The 6,000-nt window shown below is 31.6% G+C and overlaps 1 long non-coding RNA gene across 1 annotated transcript; it reads left to right on the forward strand.

The window, feature by feature from the left end:
• The first annotated feature begins 2,127 nt into the window (after positions 1–2,127).
• On the forward strand, positions 2,128–4,290 carry LOC120081824. Its single transcript, XR_005482954.1, has 3 exons — positions 2,128–2,986; positions 3,076–3,151; positions 4,096–4,290. It is a non-coding gene; the product is annotated as an uncharacterized LOC120081824 (long non-coding RNA).
• Positions 4,291–6,000: the final 1,710 nt, after the last annotated feature.

Below are 6,000 nucleotides of genomic sequence, written 5' to 3' on the forward strand. Positions count from 1 at the left end.
CATCGATGCAAAAGGAAAAAGAATGCCCAACAAAAAATGACGATGCAACAGGAGCACATGCGTCTAAGAATGAGGATAAGCAACCTTCATAAGAAGTTGAGCCAATAGTGCATCAATCACCACCATTCTCTTAGTTGTTGGAAAGAAAAAATGATGTAGGGCAGTTTCTCTGGTACAATCGTTAAAACAATTGCACATTAACATTCCCTTGGTGGAAACGTTAGAACAGATGTCGAGCTATATGAAGCTTTTGAAGGATATACTTTCAAGAAAGAGGTGACTAGGAAACTTGAGATAGTTGCCTTAACGCAGGAATGCAATGCGTTCTTCTAGGAAAACATCTCTGCTAAGATGAAAGATCTAGGAAGCTTCACATTGCCTTGTTGGATTGGAGGAATAGAAGTAGGTCAGCCTTATGCGACTTATGGCGAGCTAATGCCTCTTTTAGTATTCAAAAAGTTGGGAATTGGGGAAGCGAGGCCCACCACAGTCACCTTGAAGCTTGTGATCGATCCATAACACATCCAGAAGGAAAAATAGAGAATGTGTTGGTCCAAGTGGACAGATTCATATTTCCAGTCGATTTTATAATTTTGGACTATGAAGCTGATCAAGAAATACCAATAATTTTGGGTCGACCTTTCTTATCTATTGGACGAGCCTTGATTTATGTGCATGAAGGCAAACTAACTATCCGCGCAGATGATCAACAACTAAATTCAATGTGTTCGACGCATAGAAGTATTCAGACGAATTAGGATTTTGCTAGATGATTGAGGAAGTTGCATTTAATTGTGATTATGATGAAGATGACTCAGAAAGCTTAGCAATCGAGGAAGCCAGATGATTAAGGAAGTTGCGTTTAAATGATTTTTGTTCACTAATGAGTCAAATCTTATTGATTAGGTTCCATGAATGATATGTACATGTGTTTAACTATGCCAACAAAACATAGATAAAAAGAAAATTAATGATATCTTAAAGATGGGAATGACCATTAGTAATGAGAAGATAGATGCTCACCATTTTTGGACTTGTGTTTTTCGTCATTGTCGGCGTCAAGTTAATTCATGAAGCAGCTTAGTGGGTATTGCAAAAAGAAAGTTTTCTTAGCGAAGGAGATTTGGGCGGTCTATGCAAGCAAACAACCGTTGATGTGAGATGGGATTGTTGTTGACCAATTGAATGGTGACTTTTGAGTAGGTGACTTTCTTTATTCCTTTACCTTTTCTTGTTGGTTGTTTTTTTTGTTCTTCATTATAAAAAAAATGGTCAATAAAACGATAATCTTTTACAATTAATCAATAATTTTCAAAACTAAGAACCGAATGGAAAATTGACTTATAATTGAGGACGATGTTGTATGCTTTAGCTATTTACTTTTAACATATCAAAATTCCTAATAAACTGTAGACTTACTCCAATCAACTTCATCATAGATATTACTCTTAATATTATTTTTTGGTCCTGAACGTTTGTTTTTGTTCCATTGTAGTTCATACACTTTTAAATATTCAATCTTAAGTCCATACATTTTCAATAAATATGAAAATAAGTCATTGGAATTAATTTATTGTTGATTTTTCTAAAAAATGGTATAAATTAGCTCTCATTTCATGAATTGTGAAAATATATTTATATACAGCCTATTTTCTTACATGAAAAACATTATTGTTGTTATTATTTCACTACTACAAATTTGGTTTTTCTTGACACACAAAATTTTTGTTTTTTTGATGGTCATGGCAAAAGACCATCAAGAAAAATACTTTTCTCCACCCAATAAATTTTGATATTTAATTTTATGTGCATGCACGTCAAGAAAAATATATTTTTTGACACAAAAATATGTAAATTTCGTTAAAATGGTGAATTCTTTATTTTTAGATTTGTTGATGGTCAAAAACCGTCAAGAAAATGGACCATCAATAAATCTACCTGCGAAAACAAATATTTAATTCGTGCGCGCTTTGAATTTTTGGTACACGAATGTGGCCTTTTTTGATGGGTAATGTCTATCAAGAAACTTTTTTTCATTGACTGACTTTGACGATCAAGAATGGATTAAAAAAAGTCGTCAAAATGACGTTATTTTCATTTAGATTTTTCTTTATGGGCAATGCCCATCAAGATATAGGTATTCATTGATGGTCTTTGACCATCAAGGAAAACCAAAAAAGACTTTGTTTTGAGCTTTTATTTTTTCTTTCTTTTCCTGTTTTGAAGATCAACCATAAGTCCTCCCCATCGAAGTCCTACCTCTTTCAGTCGTCAGTCATGTTCTTTTTCATCACAGTCAATGTACCATCTTCTTCTCCACAATCGGTCGAACGATTTCAATAACTACTGTCGCACCACCGTTGTCTTTTCAATCAGATGCTACCGTGTTCTTCTTCCAATGCCTCGCGTTATAGTATTAAGGCTAATTTGGAATGAATTATTTCTTTAAATCTTTTTTGGTCCGTTAAATTTAAATTTAATAGGACTCCTTACGTGCCAATTCTAATTAAGAGAATTAGAATTTCAGTTATGACATCCCAAATTTTTACATTATTTTCATAAAATTATTTAGAATTATTTGGGTGCTATTTCATTAATTTGAGGCTAAAATCTAATGTAGGAGGTAAGATAATTAATTTAGGTGATATTTGAAGGGATTTGAAATTTTTTTACTTCAGTTTAAAATAGTTGGATAATTTATTTTGGAAAATTAATTTGTGATTTGAAATAAAAGATTTGAGAATTTGGAAAGTCGATGAGCTCCATCGTCGTCCGTCACAACCGTCCGGCCGGTAGGTGATTGCTGTCGGTCTGTCTCTCTTTTCCCACTATCTCTCGTCATTTTCGTCTCGCACGTACAGTCGCTGTGCGCGGCGCCTTGTAATCGCACGTCCGGCGCCCAGCCTATCACTGGTCGTTGTAGCTTCGTTCGCCGCCATGGGTTATCGCCGCCAGCAGTAGATGTCACCGGAATTTTAAAATTTGGGTAAGTTTTTCCTTGAGTTCTTCAAGATTTTGGTTGACAAGTTAAGAATGCGTTTAATGGTTGTCGGAATTTTAATCTTTGGATGGTAGATTGGAGGTTTGGAGGAATTTTGAGGTTTAAAGTAAGCTGCCCAGCGACCTGGAAGGTTATTATTGGTGGTTTAAGGTGAGTTTTATTTGTTTATTGTGTTATTTTTGTCTTCCCTGTTTTGAAAGGAGTTGAAAGTTTATTTGTTTAAATGTAAATTGTCAAAGTGTTTTTAAACTCTTGTTTCAAACTTATTTATATGCTTGAAATTAGTATATAGCAAAGACTTTATAAGTTGAAGCTTTAGATAGATAAGATTTAGATTGCATATTTATATGTCTCAGATTCTTAATTATATTTATATGTTATGTTAATTTGTGGTTGAATATTGATGTTAATTTTGTGATTTAAAGTGCATTTCATTTTGCCATATTGATGTTTTGATGTTAAGCTAATTAGTGTTCACATTAAGTTTTATTTTTCATTCCAATATTCCCAAGTTTAAATTTTTGTTAAGTTATGGATTTATTTTAATGTCTCCCATTGGAATTAATCATCTTACTATACCCATCTTTTTAATGTAAACCTTCCTCATTCATAGCTTATTTGAAGTTGTTTATGTTCTTAGGTTGAATTTAAAGTTGTATATTGAGTTTGAAATAGATATAGAGGTAAATGCATGGTTGTGTTTAAGTTTGAGTTGAACTGTAATACCTTTGATGTTTAGTTTCTAAACTTTAAGTTTGAGATGAAAGTATGGGAGGGAGGTGTTTAAAGTATAGTTTCTAAATTTAAGCTTGAGTTTGAAATTGGTTCGAGTTGAATTTTAAGGTTTGATGTTGAGTTTTGACATATTTATAACTCATAGTTTCTAAATTTAAGTTTGAATATAAAATGTGTCTTGAGAGGGGTAGGGAGTAAGTGAGGGTGAGTATTCTTATTTTATTTGAAGTTATTGAATATTACTATGTTTAGGTTTTATACTGGGTTTAAGATTGATATATAGATAAATACATAGTTATGTTTAAGTTTTGTATTAATTATTTAGTAGCACTAAAAGTATTTAAATTTGTATTTTGTAGGTATTTCGGGGTTTATATTCAATAAAGAAGTAGAGAAATAATCAAGTATATTGTGGATATTATGTAATTATAGAATTGTATTTTGTAGGTATATTTTGGAGTTTACGTTTTGCAGATATAATGTTATTGTAATTAACTTTGTGAAACTAAATTGTACGTTATGTAAGAAAATTAATTAAAAGTAAAAGTTGTTGATTTGGCCGATGTTGAGTGAAGTTGTGTAAAGTTGTTGTTTGGCAGGAGTTGTTGGTTTGTAGTTGTGCTACAAACTTCATGTAAGTGATTTGGTGTATTTTCTTATTTGTGTATAAAGTACAGGTTAGGTACCATGAGTGCAAATGTCAGATTAAAAACTTGTTTGGAATTGATTACACATTGCATATGAGGGGTCCCAATGACCCCGGTTTTTTTTTTTTTTCAGATTGGTATAGTTAACCGGTAAAAACGTCAATAAAAGTATAAAGTTGATGCTTAAAAACCATCAATAAAAATATTAAAACGTTTATAAAAAGGATTTTCTTGGTATTCTTAAAAAATAGTTGATGGACAAAAAATTGTGAATATTACCTACTTTGACGTTCGAAACATATAAAAAAAAATTGTTATTCTTGACATTTTTTTTCCATATAGTCGATGGGCAAAAAACATCAAAGTACCCTTTCTTGATGGCCAAAAACATTAAGAAAGGGTTTTGGTTGACGTTTTCTTGATGGTCAGGCTTTCTTGACGTTTTTTGGCTATCGAAGTAGATATTTTTTTGACATCTTTTTATATTTGTGTCCATTAACAAAGGTCAAATTTGTAGCAGTGTTTAACTAATTCAATAAAACTTAACTCAATGAATGACTAAATTTTAAGATTTATTGAAAACAAATGAACTAAACTTGTAAATTTGAAAGTATATAGACTAAAATAGAACGAAAAAATTAAACATTAGAAAATACGTGAACTATAATAATATTAAACTGAAAGTATATGGACCAAATTGATCTCATACACATGCATAACCTATAGAGGTTTGTTGAGATTAGTTATTTATTTGAACTTTGTTAAACTAAAACAATAAAGTAAATATATTAGGTCGAAAAACACGTTTGATCCATGTGATTTAGTTGGTAACTATTTAATTACCAACATAGCTACCAATTGAACTTTCATGAAAGTAACCATTTGTTTTCCGAGCTTTAGTTAGTGACTAATTAGTCTCTATACTTTCAAATTGGTAACAATTTCTTCTTTAAACTTTAATAAGTAATGATTTAATCTTTGTACTTTGTAAGAATTTAGTTCATGTCGTGAAGAATTTCATCAAAATGAAGTGTCGAACTTTTTTTAGACAATAACTTGGTCTTTATTGTTTATAAATAAATTTGCTTCTTGATCAATTTATCAATCTACACATGTAAAAAAATTCATTAAATCATACAAATATTTTTCACAATAAACACTAAATTATTGTTTACTAAAGTTAGAGATTAGATTGTTACAAATGTAAAGGTATAAGGAGTAAATCTTTATTGACTAAACTCAATATAAATGGTTACTTTCTCGAAAATTCAAGAACTAACGATGTATTTTAATCCGGATATTAATATGTGATAAAATTTTCAATGTTTTGCCATTGAGGAAGAGAATGGGTTATATCCCCGTACTACCCGGATCATTGAAGGAGCCATAGAGGGAGTGCCAGGTGGCATGAAATCTGAATCTAGATACCGGTTGGAGCCGATATTTAAGGATATGATTGAGAGACACGCTCTTGAAAGGAGAGCCACAGGTTCAGATTATTCCAGGTAAGCATAATGACGTGGCAGATATGAGATTCTCTAAGACACGTGGCAGTGAATCGGCCAATTACATATTCCCTCTCCTATCCATTGAGATAAGGCCATGCATACATTAACA

The sequence above is a fragment of the Benincasa hispida genome, chromosome 7, assembly GCF_009727055.1.
Source record: "Benincasa hispida cultivar B227 chromosome 7, ASM972705v1, whole genome shotgun sequence".
Lineage (NCBI taxonomy): Eukaryota > Viridiplantae > Streptophyta > Magnoliopsida > Cucurbitales > Cucurbitaceae > Benincasa > Benincasa hispida.